This window comes from Aquarana catesbeiana, linkage group LG02 (genome assembly GCF_042186555.1).
Source record: "Aquarana catesbeiana isolate 2022-GZ linkage group LG02, ASM4218655v1, whole genome shotgun sequence".
NCBI classification, from domain to species: domain Eukaryota; kingdom Metazoa; phylum Chordata; class Amphibia; order Anura; family Ranidae; genus Aquarana; species Aquarana catesbeiana.
Window position 1 is genome coordinate 323,919,024 of NC_133325.1, and position 20,779 is coordinate 323,939,802.

At 40.8% G+C, this 20,779-nt stretch overlaps 1 protein-coding gene across 4 annotated transcripts in view; it reads right to left on the reverse strand.

Moving 5' to 3' along the window:
• ST6GAL2 (ST6 beta-galactoside alpha-2,6-sialyltransferase 2) overlaps positions 1 to 20,779 on the reverse strand; it is a 249,127-nt gene that overhangs the window by 226,437 nt on the left and 1,911 nt on the right. Inside the window, exon 2 of one of the 4 annotated variants that reach the window (XM_073614793.1) lies at positions 774 to 903. The exons of the other annotated variants lie outside the window; for them this stretch is intronic. The gene's annotated coding sequence lies outside the window, so the exon portion shown is untranslated. The remainder of the gene's footprint in view (positions 1 to 773; positions 904 to 20,779) is intronic. 4 annotated transcript variants of the gene reach the window in all.

A 20,779-nucleotide genomic window follows, 5' to 3' on the forward strand; every position in this document is an offset into this window, starting at 1 on the left:
CCCTTTCCGAGCAATTTACAGACGTTTTTATCCCAGACCAAAAAGTTTGTGTGGACGAGTCCCTCATACATTTCACTGGCCAACTGCACTTCAAGCAGTATTTACCAAGCAAGAGAGCCAGGTATGGGCTGAAATTAAATAAATTACGTGATTGAGCCACTGGATACATCTTCACATTCTGGATCTACGAAGGCAAAGACTCCCAGCTCCGTGATTGCCCCACATATATTGGAACCAGTGGGAAAATTGTCTGGGAACTCACATACCCCCTGTTCGAAAAAGGATACCATTTATATGTCGACAACTATTATACCAGCCTGCCCCTTTTTCGTCACCTTTATAGTAAAAAAACCCCGGCCTGCGGTACTTGAAAAAAAAAAAAAAAAATGGAAGGGATTCCCACAAAATCTGTTGACAAAAAAATTGCAAAACGGAGAATCGGCATTCGTGAGGAACGAGGAGGTGTTGGCCATGAAGTAGAGGGACAAGAAAGATGTCCACATCCTCTCTACCATCCACAATGACACTGTGCTGGAGATCCAAAGAAGACGCGGCCCCATTGTAAAGCCCGAATGTGTCCACGACTACAATATGTACACGGGGGGGGGTGGGGTGGATTTAGACCATCAGATGCTACAGCCTATTTATCAACCAGAAAGTCCCATTATTGGTACAAGAAAGTTGCGTTTCACCTGTTTCACATGGCCCTTTTTAATGGCCCTTTTTCATTTATCTTCTACCAAAAAGCAACGCAAAACCAACAAATCACCTACCCTAAGTATATTGAAGATATCGTCACTGCCCTCATTTACCAACAAGGTGCCGCCCCAGGAAGCATTCGCTCTGATAGCATGAGTCCACTTAACGAGCAACACTTTCCCCATCACATTCCCCTCACAGAATCTGAAAGACACCAAAAGAAATGTCGGTATGCAGCAGAGGAGGAGTAAGAAGAGATACCAGCTATTATTGTCCCCAATGTCCCTCCCAATCTGGCCTGTGCATCAGAGTTTTCTTCAAAAATTATCATACATCCATCCAATATTAGTTCCCCTTATTATTAACAGACTGCCATTTCCCAATTTGCCTGCTACCATGTTAATTAACTGACCATGGCCTGTTTACCGACGACGTCTTTGCGTGCTGATTTAAACCACGTTTCTGACTTCCACGTGCACCAACCTCAGCCTGTTTACAGACGATGCCTCTGCCTGCCGATTTAAACCATGTTTCTGACTTCCACATGCACGGACCTTGGCCTGTTAATCGACCATGTTTTTGCCTGCTACTTGGACTTCTTTTGGCCATCTGCTTTAGTACACAGGGGTCTCACATATGTGAGAGGCTTCAGAATAGTGTTCTGAGTAGAGAAAAACAGTTTTTCGTTTTCTGTGCTCCCAGAACAGGGTCTGGTTGCCCGGAGGCTTCAAAGCGATTTGGGTGGGAGAAGCCTCTACCCCTGTCCCCGTCCCTAAGCTTGTTGGTCCTTCCTGCTGCCTGAACCAATACTTTGGCTGTGCTGACTATATTGCTGCCTGTAATGACCCATGACATTATGGACAATGTTTCTTCCTGCTGCTTGGACCAATACTTTGGCTGTATTGAACATATATCTGCCTGCTGCCTCTACTGACTTTGGACAATATTTCTGCTTAGACACCTCTGCCTGCTACCTGTACCTGTGCTTTGGCTGTGCCTGGACCGATGCTCTCCTCTGTGGACCACTGCACTTCTAAAACCACAGGTAATCTTTTGTTATTTGGTATGTACCTGCTATGTGTTAGAAATATGAAGGGCCTTCAAAAATGTGATCGGTAGTCAGAAAATGATATGTGTAATTAATGCTGCTAGAATGCCTGGGGGTGCTACTTGGATGTTGGCCATCTGTATGTGGCCAGGCTGTGTAAAAGTCTCAAACATGTGGTATCGCCATACTCAGGAGGAGTAGCAGAATGTATTTTCGGGTGTCATTTTTGCTATGTACATGCTATGTGTTAGAAATATCTTATAAATGGACAACTTTGTGGGAAAAAAATGCATTTTCATTTTTTTTCTACATTTTCCAAAACCTGGAAAAAAATGAACCATTCAAAAGACTCATTATGCCTCATAGATTATACGTTGGGGTGTGTGCTTTACAAAATGGGGTCATTTTGTGGACAATTCCATTGTCCTAGTGCTCCAGGGCCTTCAAAAGTATAATAGGTGGTTGAGAAAGGATATGTGCAATTTATGCTTGTAGAACGCCTGAAGGTGCTACTTCAATGTTGGGCCTCTGTATGTGGCCAGGCTGTGTAAAAGTCTCACACATGTGGTATCACCATACTTGGGAGGAGTAGCAGAATGTATTTTGGGGTGTAGTTGCAATTATGCATATGCTGTGTGAGAGAAATAACCTGTTCATTTGACCAGTTTGTGTAAAGAAAAAAAAAAATCTTAATTTTCCCAAGAATTGTGGAAAAAAAATTACAACTTCAAAAAACTCACCATGCCTCTTAGTAAATACCTTGGACTGTCTACTTTCCAAAAAGGGGTCATTTGTGGGGTATTTGTACTTTCCTGGCTTGTTAGTGTCTCAGGAAATGAGATAGGCCTTCAGTACATCAGGTGTGATCAGTTTTCAGTGATTGGCACCATAGTTTGTAGACTCTATAACTTTCACAAAGACCAAATAATATAATAATTATTATAATAATTATTATTATTATTATTATAATAATAATAATAATAATAATAAGCATTGTGTTAAACAGACAGAGACGAGGCATTGTATGTAAGAGAGATAAGGCACTGCACATAACAGAGTGGGGTTGATTTACTAAAACTGAAGAGTGCAAAATCTGGTGCAGCCCTGCACAGAAACCAATCAGTTTTCAAATTTTTTTTGTCAAACCCTAACTGAACAAGCTGAAATTAGAAGCTGATGGATGGGCTACGCACAGCTGCACCAGATTTTGCGCTTTCCAGTTTTAGTAAATCAACCCATGCACGTCGCAGAGAAGAAAAAGCAAATTACTATGAACAGCAATAAGGTTTTGCATGTAACAGAGAATCACAAGCATTGTATATAACAGAGGGGTGAGGTCCTGAGTGTAACAGAGGGACAAAGGACTAAGTGCAATATACTGAGAAAAGACACTAGTTGAGAGAGAGTGAGGCCCTAAGTGAGGGACTTATCTCCTATTTATATGTGACAGGTTTATTGCACTCCCAGAGGAAACACTCTGGCTGTGAGAGGAGAGAGGCACACAAAGCAGCTTTGTCTGCCCCTCTCCTCTGCTGCCCATTCACAGAAGCCTTTGTATTTTGTGAATGAGTTCACATAATGCACGGGCTTCTGTGAATGGGCAGAAGGAGGAAAGAGGCAGACATAGCAGGTCAAGTGACTCTGCTCTTGAAGGAACTGAGACCACAGCAAACGGCATTGGAGCTCCAGAAGTTATCTTCCTGGAGCACAATAAACCTGTCAGATGTGAATAATAGAGAGAACTCTGCGAGGCAGAAGGCACCTAGTTGGACTTTTTTTTTTTTTTTTTTTTTTACACAGTAACTGAATTCCTGACGTTCAGCTTTAAACCACCCCCGTGGCCTTTTTTTTATTTTTTATAAATGCACTATGGATGGATAAATGAATGGATGGAGTAGAGAACAACAGGTATTGTGTGTTTTAGACAGTTGATACATTAATATACACGTTTTTGTTTCTAAAAATAGAACAAGAAAAAGGAAACGCTACAAGTTTCCTCCCACACTCCAAAGACATGCTGGTAGGTTAATTGGCTCATGTCTAAATTGGCCCTAGTATGTGTATGTATGAATGTGATTTAGGGACCTTAGATCCTTAGATTGCAAGCTCCTTAAGGGCAGGGACTGATGTGAACGGACAATATAGTAATATATATATATATATATATATATATATATATATATATATATATATATATATATATATATATATATATATATATATATATATATATATATATATATATATATATATATATATATATATATATATATATATATATATATCCATAAATTGATGGCGTTATATAAGTACCTGAAATATTTAAATAAATCAATCATAATTACACAAAGAAAAAAATAAACACTTTCCTATTTTTGAAACACTATACTATACAGAAAAACTGATTAACTGGCAATCACTTCCCTTCAGAAACTATATATACATATCGGATTTAAACCTATAAAAAAACTGTCAGGAAAATAGTTGTCAAGAGCATGATCAAAGCTTGTCTTCAGGAAAATAACTGCATTTCAACTCTTTGTAAAGTCGCATCTGCAACCGGAAGTCTAGCTGACAGACAGATGGTCAGGTAGAGTGCTAATGTTCAGCTCTGCTGGAAGTCATATTTCACAATGAAAGCATCCATCATCCTGGCTAACACAGCTGCATAATAAAACCATGACTCATTTTAACTAAATTCTGCCTCATTTAAAAACAAAGCCCTAAAAGAATGCTGGTCTAATAAAAAAAAAAGCATAAAAATAAAAAAGTGTAAATCCCCGTTTGTGACAAACGTGATACTTTAACCACTTGCCGACCGGGCCATAGCCGAAAGACGGCTACAGCACGGTCGGCTTATTCTGGGTGGACATCCTCTGGACCCGGCGCATCACAGTAAATAGCCGCTTATCGCGGCTGTTTACCACGTGATCGTTCCGTCAAATGACGGAGCGATCACTTGTAAACAAACCGGCGTCACGTCATGACGCCAGTTCCTTCCTCACCTCTGTGTACCGATCGGTACAGTGCGAGGGGAGAGGGGGAGAGATGGCATCAGCGCTGTGGGCTGGATGTTTAGTGCCCACAGCACTGCTCAATGTCAATAATCTGCAATAGTCTGCAAAACTGCAATACTCTGCAACACCGTGCAATACTCTGCAACACCGTGCAATACTCTGCAACACCGTGCAATAAATTTTAACAGAAACAAAGAATTTTTTTTTTATTGAATTTTCAGTCTTTTTTGATTTATAGTGCAAAAAAATAAAAAAAACAGCGGTGATTAAATATCACCAGAAGAAAGCTCTATTTGTGTGAAAAAAAGGACAAAAATTTCATATGGGTACAGTGTTGCATGACTGAGTAATTGTCATTCAAAGTGTGAGAGCACCGAAAACTGAAAATTGGTCTGGTTAGGAAGGGGGTTTAAGTGCCCAGTTGTCAAGTGGTTAAAATAGAGTAGTGATATAAATTTTGTAAATATTATTAATGAACCAATTTGCCCCATTCAGCCATATTGTGTGCAGTACATATGGACACCAAGGGGGCAGTGGTGCCCAACATACAGCCGACCATGTGGTGGGCTGGGTATGCCAACTTACGGGCAGCAGAAGGTGCAAACTGCAGCGATCCCAGCCTCCAGCTCACCCACATTCCCAATGCTGGTGGCAGTTATGGCTGCTGGTCCTGCCCTATGCAACCACTGTTTCCACCCCAGCTTACAATGACAGTGTACTGCATGCTGAGCCTGTAGTGGGGTGGGGCATGTATGCAGGAGGGAAGGTGGTGACGTGGAAACTTGGCACAGTCGAATGCTCTGAGCCCCTCTGTGAGGACCTGCCTAACCTGAGTCAACCTGGGTGAAAGCAGAACTAAACTCTATCCCACAAGTACCACAAACTGAAAATGCCATTTTATTCATTTTTAGTATTTAAAAGGAAACTCACCCATCCATCCATGAGTCAGTTTTTTTTTGTTGAGAAATCACTTTTTGAAAAAAACACTCCCTTAGCATTTCTTGCCATGGTCATTTTGAGTAAGGGCAGATGATTCATGTAGCATTTACCTCCTGGAATCCATCCGCTCTTAACTCAGGCATGCAGACATGAGGGTGTGTTTACCTTAGAACACCCTTCCTCCAGGTGAGGATGACTACTTAGGACTAGTAAAAAAAAAGTTTAACACAAGTAAATCTGATATATTTTCCTACCTATTTACAAATGCTAGCAGCATAAGGCTCCATGCACACTGGAGCTGATAAATGCAGTTTATTGGAGTTTGGGCGTTTTTTTTTTTTAAAGCCCATAAACTCCACTCTATGTTAGCCTATGTGTCCATGCACACATGGACATTTTTAGCTTTAATGAGCAGTGGAGTTTATGGGCTTTTTTCTGAATTCCAGAAATTCGCGTTCAAGAGCAGTACTGGAAACGCCAGACACCGGTAAAAGGTGTTAAACGAGGGTTAACGGTGTAAAAAGAGCATTAAGCCTCATTCGACGTTTCTCTGCCTCTATTCAAAATCAATGGTTCCCTATGGGAGCCCATTGATTTGAATAGAAGTCGCACCGCAAGTCGGATCATCATGATCTGACTTGTGGTGCGACTTGTGTGCTGAGGATGAAGGGGAACCCCCCACAATGAAAAAAAATTGATGTGGGGTTCCCGCCTCAGACTATACCAAGCCCTTTGGTCTGGTATGGATTTTAAGGGGGAACCCCTTCGCCGAAAAAACGGCGTGGGGGTCCCCCCCCCCCAAAATCCATACCAGACCTTTATCCGAGCACGCAGCCCAGCCAGTCAGGAAAGGGGGTGGGGACAAGCAAGCCCTCCCCCCCAACCGTACCAGACCGCATGCCCTCAACATGGGGGTAGGTGCTTCGGGGCAGGGGGCACTGCACCCCCCATCTCAAAGCACCTTGTCCCCATGTTGATAAGGACAAGGGCCTCTTCCCGACAACCCAAAGGGGAATCCGGGAGCCCCCTTTAATAAGGGGGGCCCCAGATCCCAGCCCCCCACCCTATGTGAATGAGTATGGGGTACATTGTACCCCTACCCATTCACCTGGGAAAAGTGTCAAAAATAAAAACACACTACACAGGTTTTTAAAGTAGTTTATTAGTCAGCTCTGGGGGTCTTCTTCCGACTTCGGCGGTCTCTTCCTTCTTCTCTGCGCTCTCCGGCCTCTTCTCCCGCTTTCCGGTGTCTTTCCTGACCAGCCGGGCTGCGTGCTCGGATTAGGGTCTGGTATGGATTTGGGGGGGACCCCACGCCATTTTTTCGGTGTAGGGGGTTCCCCTTAAAATCCATACCAGACCGAAGTGCTTGGTATTGTCTGAGGGGGGAACCCCACATCAATTTTTTTTTCATTGTGGCGGGGTTCCCCTTCATCCTCAGCACACAAGTCGCACCGCAAGTCAGATCATAATGATCTGACTTCTGGTGCGACTTCTATTCAAATCAATGGGCTCCCATAGGGAACCACTGATTTTGAATAGAGGCAGAGAAACATGATTAAAAGCTAGCGCTAAACGTCCATTGACGGCAATGCAAAACGCTGATAAAAATCACATTTTTAAAGCAGCGTTTTCCTACCAGCAAATCGGACGTTCAGAACGGCCGTTCATGAGCTCCAGTGTGCATGGAGCCTAAGTATTAAAAATAGTTAATGTTTATTGAGAGAATCTAGTTCCATTTTAAACTTTTTCCCATTCTCCAATGACACAGATGTGTGTGTAGCGGTGTTAATTTTGTCGACTAAAATATTTTCGTAGACTAAATTAACACTATTTTAGTCTACTAAAATTCAACTAAAACTAAAACAATTCAGATGACTAAAATATGACAAACTAAAATGGCATTTTAGTCAAAAGACTATGACTAAAACTAAATCGAAAATTTACACTACTCTACTGGCCATTTCTAAATTGGCGACAATTCCATCCAGGGCCTGTAATAATAGCACATTAAAGTTTAAACATGTATTGCACTACTGCATAAGGATACGTAAGGGGCATCTACTAAGCTGCTGAAAGAGAAAAAATTAAGAAAGAGGCTTTTCTTATATTTTTTCTCAATATTTAATTTTGGCAATATATTCAGGTAATATGTGCAATGGCATTACAGCCAATAGAGTTTACAGTTATATTAGTTTTTTGTATTTTAAAGTTGCACTTCTGTTTGTCAGAAAAGCAATATTTTTGTTTATGAAACTTGGTTTTATTTATAAAGACGTTGTAAGTCACAACGGCTTAATCTGTGTCTATAGTGCATGTTCAAACCTTAATACCATAAATAATAACATGCTATTAGATTTTTACTCCAGGAGTATATAATTAGTTTAGAAATTCTAGAGAAATCTTTAAATAATGCATCAAAATTTAACTAAACCCATTAGATTTTAGTTGACTAACATGTATGAGATTTTAGTCGACTAAAATGTACTGGAGATTTTAGTCGACTAAAATATGACTAGAACAAAAACAATTCAGATGACTAAAATACGACTAAAACACCATTTTAGTCAAAAGACTAAAATATGACTAAAACTAAATTGAAATTTGCTGCCAAAATGAACACTGCTGTGTGTGTGGGGGGGGGGTTTAAGTTCAGTGACCACCAATGATGGGGAAAGGAGTAAAAGGAGTTATATAAAGCTGCCACTACCCACTAATGTGAGGTGGAGGGATTAAATAACTGCCACTGACCAATAATGGTAGATGGAGGGGTTAAATAACAGTGCTACTAACTACCAATAAAAGGGGTGGGGGAAGTTATTTTTGTTTGAACATTCGCATGGAAACTCTAAAAAAAAAAAAAAATGTACTTGCTATGCAGTACTGTAAGGCACATGCAGCACTGAGACCTAAGTTGGACATACGCAGATTTTTGCTTGAACGTTCATACGGAAATTCTGAAAAATCATTCGTCAGAACATTCTGACTTGACATCACTGAGTAAAATATTTTCACCCGAAAGCCATTAATAGGTCACCAAGACCTGGTATTTAAATGGAATCCCTGATATATTAAACAGGTTTCAGTACAATATGTAAAAAAAAAAATTTCTGAACAAAAACCACAATCACAGTTACAATGTTCCTTCAAAAAAAAAAAAAAAAAAAAAATCCATTTTGCTCCTTTGAATTTTCTTATCACTGCATTGCAAAATGAATGTTGACTTTGCTTCACTAACCATCAGAGAAACAAACCAACTGACCCCACTAACCATTGGAAAATCAAACCAATGTTCTGGGAATTCAAATTTTTTTTAGGGAAATTCTACTGATGCACAACCAGCTTACGTTGATTATGTACACCTTTGATTAATCAACTCAATGCAAAAAACATACCTGTAGCCTGGGTATCAGAACATAAACTTTTCATTCCCAGAAACCAGTAGGTGCACAGTTGTTTGTTGTAAACACTCATCTATCTAGCCACAAACACTTTACATTGTTTTACTCTGACAAGTGCTTTATAAATAAATAACAGCTGCCCGTTTGGAAAGACTACAAATATGCAATGAATAATTGATTTCGTACAAAGCGGCCTATAGAAAAAGAATGGGTCTTGGAGGCCAGACTCTGGCCTGTGGACAGCTGTATGGTCAGCAGACCTACCACCATTTGGTTATGTGTTTCTCATCTTTGTTGGGATCATGGTATGCGCCCAGTCTTTTCAATGCCGGAACCCAGCAATGAAAAGACTGGGCGCATACCATGATCCCAACAAAGATGAGAAACACATAACCAAATGGTGGTAGGTGTGGGTTGAAATTCTAGAAATTAATTACAATAGGTGCATTGTAAATACATATTATAGTGTACCGCTAATGAAATGTAATATAATAGAATGGTAAACAATAATAGAAACCCAACACCAAAATCCAAATAAAGGATATGAGTGCGATATAACAAATGGGCTAGAAGGACTATAGCCAGAGTAAAGATGTGGGTTAAAAAAACATCATGAAAGGTAATGTGGAAATACTAAAGGGACATAGGGGTCGAAAAGGTGAGCAAATAATTACCTGATGCAGTGAGGGATAGGATGTGCTGTCTGGTGGAAAGGCTGACAGTGAATGGGAACACTATATGTGCACAGAGTGATCAGCGGGCTCCTCCCAACGACACACAGGTGCAACAATTATATATACTATACTATATGTATATACTCCTCACACATATGGTTTAACCTTGGTACATATTGACATATTCATGTTTTGTTGTAGACCCAAGTGCACCTGCCCCTGAAGAGTGCAATTTTATATACACAAAACGTTTTGGTCTTACTGGACGCACCCATTCTGTAGATAATTTATTGATTCCAATATACTGTATGTAGTAGATTTCTGTGATCTTATTTTGTTTCCACATGGAAGATCTTACCATTTACCATACTATGGGCCTGCCATGCTGTATTACTGTTTTCACCACACATGGTTTTTAACATGTGATTGCATATTTACTCATTGCATTTATGTTTTGCTGTGATGCTTTTTGACAATAAAAGGTATCCTTTTCAAAACCGACTTATCATTTAGCCACTCTCACCCACCTCATCCAAAGTCCCGAAATCCCCCCTTTGCTATTTCACAATAAAAACAGCTAAGAAGGTCAGGGGTAGCCATTTTTTAAGATCTTTTACTGCTTGTTTAGAATATGTAAATTATTTAATGTCCATAGTCTTGGCACAGGTGCACTTTTAATGTATTGGGTAATCTATCTAGGCAATAAGCTGGCAATGTAATGCCTTGGGGAATGTTTTTTTTGCCACACATCAGGCCCCTGAAACCAAATGAGCAACATGTGAATGTCCCAGACTTTCCAAGTATAGCTGTTGGCCAGGTGAACCCCTAGATAATTGTACCTAATAAAGTGGCCAGTCAATAAATGTACTGTATTCCAAGAACCAAGCTGAACAAACCCTGAAGAGCCAGGGTGTGAAATGAGTTCAAATGACTGACAGTGACATTTAACTTTCACTAGGCTGTTATATTGTTAGTAGTTGTTTTATTATTATTGGAGAATTGAAATATGCTTTCTTCTGTTTCTGTTTTAAACCACTTGCCGACCATCCGCCGCAGCTGTACTGCAGCAGGATGGCACGGCTGGGCGAAACGACATTATGTAACGTCGCTTCGCCCTGTGGCCACTAGGGGACAGTGTGCGCCGCCGGAGGCGTGCGCGCCCCCTGCTTGCCCACGGAGCCGATGCGAGTGCCCGGCGGTCGTGATCACTGCCGGGCTCCCGCGATTGCTCTGGGCATATGGAGAACCAGGATCTGTGTGTGCAAACACACAGTTTCCGGTTCTCTGAGGGGAGAAGTGACAGATCGTCTGTTCTTACAGAGTATGAACAGCGATATATCTCTTTCCATACACAGCCCCCTTCAGTTAGAACACACACTAGCGAACACGTTAACCCCTTGATCAAGCCCTAGTGGTTAACCCCTTCACTGTCAGTGACATTTTTACAGTAATCAATGCATTTTTATAGCACTGATCGCTGTATAAATGACAATGGTCCTAAAGATATGCCAAAATTGACCGATGTGTCCGCCATAATGTTGCAGTCCTGATAAAAATTGCAGATCGCCGCCATTACTAATAAAAAAATAAAAAAATAATAAAAATGCTATAAAACTATGCCCTATTTTATAGACGCTATAACTTTTGTGCAAATCAATCAATATACGCTTATTGCGATTTTTTTTACCAAAAATATGTAGAAGAATACATATCGGCCTAAACTGAGGAAAAAAATATTTTTTTTATATATTTTTGGGGCATATTTATTATAGCAAAAAGTAAAAAAAATAATGCTTTTTTTCAAACTTGTCGCAAACCGCAGAGGTGATCAAATACCACCAAAAGAAAGCTCTATTTATGGGAAAAAAAGGACGGCAATTTTGTTTGAGTAAAACGTCGCACGACCGCGCAATTGTCAGTTAAAGCGACGCAGTGCTGAATCGGTGAAATGGTCAGGAAGGGGGTAAAATCTTCCGGGGCTGAAGCAGTTAAAGATACAGGCTCCAAAGCTTCAGCCCTTATTCACAACCCACTGAATTTACTGACCTAGAGAAAGCATGCAGCCAGTGAAATCAGATCTTGGATTTGCCATCCTGTATACCTGTTCCAGATCAGTGGCTCACTGGGCAGCAAGTCCAGTATCAGGATTAACCCCCAAAGCAAAGCAGTAACTGAATATCACAGGCTCTTTTAACTAGCTTAGGTACATGTCAGTGCTGATCATGAATGTCATTAGATGGCTAACTTCTGAACTGCTTTCTAATTGAGCCTGACCTTACCATTTATCAAAGCATTACTTATTGTATGGGACGCTTACACGCCCCAAAGCACAGAACAACACTAAAGCAGAAAACACCCTTTTCCAGTACAAATCTGAAAACGAGAGCTGATATTTGAATGGTAGGTATGAGCAATGCTGCTAGTTTTCTCCTCCTTTCATACATCAGCCCCCATGCCTTCATACCTGCAGCAACCAAAGGCTGGAAACAGGTGCAGCTTCCTGTCTACGTTCCACATCACTGCCTGCATTCATTTACCGGGGAATGCTGACACTGTGCTACTTTTCAGAACCATTTGTTTTCCTTACTTGGAATACAGATGTGCATACATACAGGTTTTGGAATCTGTGACCGCTTGTGTTACATGGGAATATTTGAGTTGCCGTAACAGGCAATCCTTGCAAGAGATGCATCCAGTCATCATACAATCAGATGGGTATTAAGATATACAGAGCTTTCCCCGGGGAGCTATAACAAGTGACTTCAAATTGTAAGAAGTGCTTTTTATCACACACTCCATTTTCCCAACTTGTTGACTGGGCAGCGATTGTTCCTTTTCTACAGAGAAAAGAGAACAAGTATGCCACCCTACATGTGCTGTATTTACTGGCTGGCTGAGTGGGAGAGAACGTCACAGTTCAACCAGCATTGTTATGCATTAGAAGACTGGCGGGTGCCTTGTTATCCAGAATTTTCAAGGGCATGCTTGATGGCGAGTCCAGAAATCGATCCTAACACAAGATGAACTCTGGGCACACAAACTTTCATTTACAAATATTCTACAATAGTCACAAAGGCTATAAATTCACTTTTGTGTGCATCAAATACTTTCTATCTACCACAGGCTGCCTGCTGAAAACTAGAGGAGCGGGGCAGAGACCGGACCGGTCACCCTGCACAGGGGGCGAGAGCAATGAACGGTCTTTATTACAGGAGGCTCCTACACAGAGGGAAATGTTTTACATTGGATTACTGCACAGATCTGGAAGAACTACACGCAGCACACTAGAAATGCACATGCCTCTTGTACTTAGACAATATTTACTTATCCCTCAATTCAGCTTTTAAAGAAAGTAGCAGAGGCATAAAAGCCACACTGCCCATTCATTCCACTTACCTCTGGTGCCTCAAGGGTGTCATATGTTAATATCAGCAATTTTTTTATCAGGCAATAATTTCATTCAGGTCTGTACATGCAGTTCAGTAGGATGTGTCATGATACAAGTCACATTTTTCCCTTTTGGATTTGAAAATTAAAAACACACACATGCTAAGATCTAAACCCTAACTGAATATTTAGTTTCATAAAGCACTTTGTATCAATTTGTATCAATGTCTATTTTTCATCTTAGTGCTGCTGATCTCTTGCACTTTTTTTTTACATCTTTCTTTACATGCACTTGCTTCGGTGTGGTTGGTTACACATAATTTCTTTGGACCCTCTGACCTACAGAGACAACAGTGGACCGTGCCTTAGCAGTGTATGTTGACACATCTACTTTTACTCTCGATCAACAGGGTGACAACACGAGAGCAAAACTGGGTGACAGTTGTCACCCTGTAAGATCAAGTGCCTGAACAAGGACTTGGATTTCAGGACCATTAGAATTTCTTTTACAGTTGAACTCCAGGGGAAAAAAAACTAACACTTTGTTTACATTTGCTATGTAAATATAAACTTCCTCTGTTAAAGCCTATACCATGAGTTGCTGATGCTGCATTAAGGAAAACATTTACATTTATTTAATCTGCACAGTACTTTAACCACTTGATGCCCAGGTCAATTCTGACATGTCTCACATACAAGTAAAAATCTGAATCTTTCTTTTTGCTAGAAAGAGAACCAAACAATATATATTTTCTAAAAGTAGAGGCCCTGGAGAATAAAATGGTGGTTGTTGCAATTTTTTTTTTTTTTGCACAGCAATTTAACAAATGCAAATTATTAGGAAAAAAAATAGTCAAGCGCATTTTAGTATACACAAGCACAATATAATACCCAATTTTTGGTAAAATATCAAAAATGATGTTGCGCGGAGTAAGTGTATACCAAATATATCAAGATTTTACAGTTTGCACATCCGGCGACAAATTACAGTACCTCAAAAGGTACCAGTTTACAGGTTACCAGTTTAGAGTTAAACATGAGCTCTGGCCGTAGAATTATTGCTTTCACTCTCTGAGGCAATACCTCCCATTGTTTACATATGCATGTGCATTCGCTTTTGCACTCGAGCATGGGGGAACAGGGTGGTTTACTGTTTTTTTACTCTATTTTATTTTTTTATTTAACTGTATTGCTTTCACAAGGAATTAACAACATCTGTGGCAGCAAAAGGGGGGCTCTTCCTCATCCTGTAAAAGTGATTGGGCAGCTGAAGAGCCACTTGGATCAAGGGAGCCACAGCTGCGGCGTATAGCCTCCCATTGCAATCAATGTATGTACGCTGCTTTATGAAAGTTTACGCTGGCAGTCTGTGTCCAATGTTGTATGCCCATGTGTAAGATTACGTAAGCGCTGGCTTAAACCCTCATGTAGCAGCATACAGCTATTCGTTGCAATAGGGGGCTGCACCAGTGGTTTCCTTACGCTGGCTTTTTATGCTTCATGAGCACTGTATGCCCATTTGCGACCATGTCCATGATGCCTAATGGCCCGTAAACACGATCCGAAAATCGGACAAGAAATACAGCTTTCGAAGCGATCGTATGATAATCGGATTGTTAGTACAGAGCTTTCGAGAGCCGATCACGACAGTTCATCCGATATTATCCAATCGGACAAACACAAAAAATTTTCTCATACGATACCAGTTCGTACGATTTTCATTTAACCACTTACAGACAGTAAGATTTTCCCCCTTAATGACTAGGCCATTTTTTGCGATACGGCACTGCGTCGCTTTAACTGACAATTACGCGGTCAAATAGAGCTTTCTTTTGGTGGTATTTGATCACGCAGATTTTATTTTTTGCGCTATAAACAAAAAAAAAAATAAAAAACAAGATTTTTTTATTTTTGTTATAATAAATATTCCCCAAAAAAATAAAAAATTAATTTCTTCATCAGTTTAGGCCAATATGTATTCTTTTACATGTTTTTGGTAAAAAACAAAAACAAAAAAACAAAAAAAAATAACGCAATAAGCGTATATTGATTGGTTTGCGCAAAAGTTATAGCGTCTACAAAATAGGGGATAGATTTATGGCATTTTTATTATTTATATACTTTTTACTAGTACTGGTGGCGAGCTGCGACATTGTGGAGGACAGATCGGACACTTATGAAACTTTGGCACATAAAAATGCAGCGATTACTGTGTAAATGTCACTGGCAGGGAAGGGGTTAACACTAGGGGGCGATCAAGGGGTTAAATGTGTTCCCTAGGAGGTGTTTCTAACTGTGGTGGGATGGGACTGACTGGAGGAGAAGAGAGATTGCTGTTCCTAATCACTAGGAACAGCAGATCTCTCCCTCTTCCCCTGTCAGAACAGGGATCTGTCTTTTTCCAGCAATCACGGGTGGCCGGCGGACCTGTTGCAGTATAATGACGGTGGCTGGTCAAGTGGTTAATCAGTACAGTTGTCGTCCGAAAATACAATAGAAATACACTACAAAACATGACATCACTTCTGATTTTTTTATTCTGTCGTACGAGAATTTTCGGCACATTAGTAACCTCTCCATTTTAGAAATGCGACTAGCATGCAAAAAAAAAAAAAAAAAAAAAAAACGGACGATCTGTCGTCCGTTTTTCGGATCCTGTGTATGGGCCATAAGTCCCAGCACTGGATTTCAGCGCTGGGTACAGGGTGAATATAATTACATTTTCACAATCCCAACCACACATTGAACAGGGATCACTGGAGGTAGTTTATAATCACATAGCAAATATAAAATAAAATAGCTATTCTCAGAGTTAATCTTTAATTCACTTATATAAGATTCACTTATTAAAGCTTAGATGAGGTTGTTTATAGGTTGATGGCTATTCATGGCTATTCAACCACTTAAGCGCCGGACCATTTGGCTGGCCAAAGACGAGAGCACTTTTTGTGATTCGGCACTGCGTCGCTTTAACTGACAATTGCGCGGTCGTGCAACGTGGCTCCCAAACAAAATTGACGTCCTTTTTTCCCCACAAATAGAGCTTTCTTTTGGTGGTATTTGATCACCTCTTCGGTTTTTATTTTTTGCGCTATAAACAAAAAAATAGCGACAATTTTGAAAAAAAAAAAAAAAAAAACGCATTATTTTTCACTTTTTGCTATAATAAATATCCCCAAAAAATATATAAAAAAACATTTTTTTTCCTCAGTTTAGGCCGATGCGTATTCTTCTACATATTTTTGGTTAAAAAAAAGTCGCAATAAGCGATTATTGATTGGTTTGCGCAAAAGTTATATCAGCTACAAAATAGGGGATAGTTTTATGGTATTTTTATTAATATTTTTTTTTTTTACTAGTAATGGTGGCAATCAATTTTTATTGTGACTGCGACATTATGGAGGACAGATCGGACACTTTTGGCGCTATTTTGGGACCATTCACATTCATACAGCGATCAGTGTGTTTAAAAATGCATTGATTACTGTGTAAATGTGACTGGCTGTGAAGGGGTTAACCACTAGGTGGCGCTGTAGGGGTTAAGTGAGTCCTAGGGAGTGATTCTAACTGTGGGGGGGATGGGCTATGTGTCACATGACAATGATCACCGCTCCCAATCACGAGGAGCGGTGATCAGCAGCAGTGTCATTAGGCAGAACAGGGAAATGCTGGTTTACACCAGCATTTCCCAGTTCTTCCTCTCCGTGAGACAATCGCAGGTATTCCCGCGGACATCGAGTCCACGGGACCCCCGATCACACTCACGGAGCTCCCGGCAGGCGCGAGCGTGCGCACCCGCAAGCCGCCTCTTAAAAGGCAACATACAGGTACGTTAATCTGCCTGTACGTACCATTCTGCCGCAGTATATCTGCGTGAGGCGGTTGGGAAGCGGTTAATAGAAGCATATATTGTACATAAAAAAATGATTCTAAAACATCAATGCATTACAGTGTTTACTTGTCTCAATTTTATGAACATGGAGAGTACCCCACCCAGGTAGGAGAACTTGTTTGCTGCAATTTCTTACGGCATTATTCTTAGGCTTCTGAATACACACCAGCTTGGTGACACCGCCGTTTGTCTTTGATCACCATCCTTACTGCCAGGTCTTAGAAGGTGGTTACACGTTTCTATAGTTTTGAACCTTACTGTAATTAGAGATGTACACAAGCAAACTAGATACAGAGATGGACTAATACATGGAGACTATTCCAAGCTGACTTTCTCCACTTGACATTACATGTCACATATAAAGCAGATTTATAGGATATGCTAGTGCTCACAAGAAATGATCCAAAATTCATTCCTCCCTAAACAATTTGGGTAAATTAAAATCTATTTGGCTGCTTTTCACTCTGCACATCAACAGAACACATCCTTAAAGTAGTATTAGGTAGTATTAGACTGGGTTCACACTTGTGCGAACACAGACATTGCATTTGATTCGCACAACATTGCTGGGCAGATCACATGGGATGTTTGTGCGATGTGAATTCAGCCATACAAACTGTATGGCTGAAATGGTATTGCAGTTGCTCCAAAATGGTGCAGGACCCCTTTTTTTCATCCACCCAAAATCAGATCAGATGGGTGTTCACACCCATGCGATCCAATTTCTGTACCATTCTGCAAACTGATCTGGGGGTGTCATTAACTTTCTATTGACACCCACAGCAGTTCACAGAGAGTGGTGTGAACATGCAATGCGGGAACCCGCACAGGAATCGCGCTAGTTCCCGCATCGCATATGTGTGACCCGGGACTTAAACCTTCTTTGTTTTTTAGATTAACATGTTGAGCTCATAAAAATATACATTCCCCTAGTAAACTAGTAACATTTTTACCCAAGCACTTGCAATTTACAACTTTCACTGCTTCTCCTATAACAGTGGGCACTGCAGTCTGCAGTTAGTCTGTTAGCTTGGAGAAGGGAGAGGGAGCAGGAAGGAGAAGGGGAGTGCCTTGCAATCCTAGGCTATAGGGCTGTCTGTATCTATTGATGCACACATTGTAGGCAGACACTGAATGCAATGGTGACTCTATAGGACACTGCACGAGGAAGGGGCCACCCTGATAAAAGAAACCCGGGACAGTGATCAAGTCACCAGCTTAAACTGGAACAGAGGCAAGGATTGACGGCTCTTTTACATGGACAGCAGTGCTTACCACCCTCTGACACAACAATTTGTGGTGGATTGCTTTTCAGAGGGAGGCAGAGCAAAAGCTGCCAGGCCAGGAGAAAATTAAGGTCTGCCTTTTTTTTTTTTTTTTTTTTAATACAAGATGAACTTTGCATTAAAAAACCACACTGAAAACCAAGCATTTGGCTTGTGGCTGCCATTGACCTTCATAGGTGCATTTGGCAGGTGGTGCCATCTGTCAAACTCTGTGTTGCAGCCATGGTATGTGTACAGTCCAGTCTGGCTGCAATGGTACAATTTAGCTGGGCGGCTGGGGTTCAAAAACCATGGCTCAACCACCTGTATATACTGCCCATGTGAAAGAGCCCTAAAAGAATGGAGCTGCATCCAAAGTATATGACTAAATAAGGTGCTGAACTACTAAAAAAAAATCACAGGGTTCAAAATCACTTTAAATTTCGCTCTTAATGCTTTTGGCAAATACAATCCAATTGCCTGCTATACCCTCTCCACACCAACCATTTTCTTGGCACAGCCTTTAATTAAAAAGCCTGTATAGAGCACATATATGACCTATAACATTGTAAACTATAATAACACAAATGATGTTTGCAGGGAAATAGAACCAGGTAACTGCAGGCAAAAATAATGTGACTTTGTTGTTACCAGAACCCAAAATCCAGATCTTGGAAGTGTTAGAGAAAACCTCAGGCAGGTTCCTCCGCACAATACCAGAGCTGAGAATCTTTCACTTATTTTAGTGTTCTCCCCAGAATGTCTCCTTCTAGGAATCCCTGCGTAAGGTACATTTCCCTGTGTACACAGCACTCCTCAGAAAAAAATCTTCATCAAAGCCCAGGTTCACACTGACAGCGGCAATGAAATTGTGCGAGTTCAGCTGAACTCACTGCGTGTCAGTCCCAACTTCAGGGGCAATTTCAGAGACATCTGTGTGGGTTTCTGCACAGATGTCAATGGAAATCGCACCCCGAAATCGCCAAAAGTAGTACAGAAACTACTCCGATTGGGACTGAGCCATTGATGGCAATTGCCGCCGATTTGGCATGCAATTTGACATGTCAAATCCCATGCCAAATCACATCAATGTGAACCAGGGCAAAGGGGAACTCACCTTCACACATACCATTCATCCACATACAGGAGAACTCCACTCCACACATACAAGTCATCCATGTACAGGGGAACTCACCTCCACACATACAAGTCATCCATGTACAGGGGAACTCACCTCCACACATACAAGTCACCTATGTACAGGGGAACTCACCTCCACACATACATGTCACCCATGTACAGCTGTGCCCATTCCACCATTCATGATGTGTGCTCAATATAACATATATGCTGCCTATACCCGGGTGTGTGTATGTATATGACTGCTGTATGAAGTGTGTGTGTGTGTATGACTGCTGTATGAAGTGTGTGTGTGTGTGTATGACTGCTGTATGAAGTGTGTGTGTGTATGACTGCTGTATGAAGTGTGTGTGTGTGTGTGTGTGTGTGTGTGTGTGTGTATGACTGCTGTATGAAGTGTGTGTGTGTGTATATGACTGCTGTATGAAGTGTGTGTGTGTGTATATGACTGCTGTATGAAGTGTGTGTGTGTGTGTATGACTGCTGTATGAAGTGTGTGTGTGTGTATGACTGCTGTATGAAGTGTGTGTGTGTGTGTATGACTGCTGTATGAAGTGTGTGTGTGTGTGTATGACTGCTGTATGAAGTGTGTGTGTGTGTGTGTGTATGACTGCTGTATGAAGTGTGTGTGTGTGTGTATGACTGCTGTATGAAGTGTGTGTGTGTGTGTATGACTGCTGTATGAAGTGTGTGTGTATGACTGCTGTATGAAGTGTGTGTGTGTATATGACTGCTGTATGAAGTGTGTGTGTGTGTGTGTATGACTGCTGTATGAAGTGTGTGTGTGTGTATGACTGCTGTATGAAGTGTGTGTGTGTATGACTACTGTATGAAGTGTGTGTGTGTCTGTGTGTATGACTACTGTATGAAGTGTGTGTGTGTATGACTGCTGTATGAAGTGTGTGTGTGTGTATGACTGCTGTATGAAGTGTGTGTGTGTATGACTGCTGTATGAAGTGTGTGTGTGTGTGTGTGTATGACTGCTGTATGAAGTATGTGTGTGTGTATGACTGCTGTATGAAGTATGTGTATATGACTGCTGTATGAAGTATGTGTATATGACTGCTGTATATATATGACTGCTGTATGAAGTGTGTGTATATATGACTGCTGTATGAAGTGTGTGTATATATGACTGCTGTATGAAGTGTGTGTATATGACTGCTGTATGAAGTGTGTATATATGACTGCTGTATGAAGTGTGTGTATATGACTGCTGTATGAAGTGTGTGTATATGACTGCTGTATAAAGTGTGTGTATATATGACTGTTGTATAAAGTGTGTGTATATATGACTGCTGTATGAAGTGTGTGTAT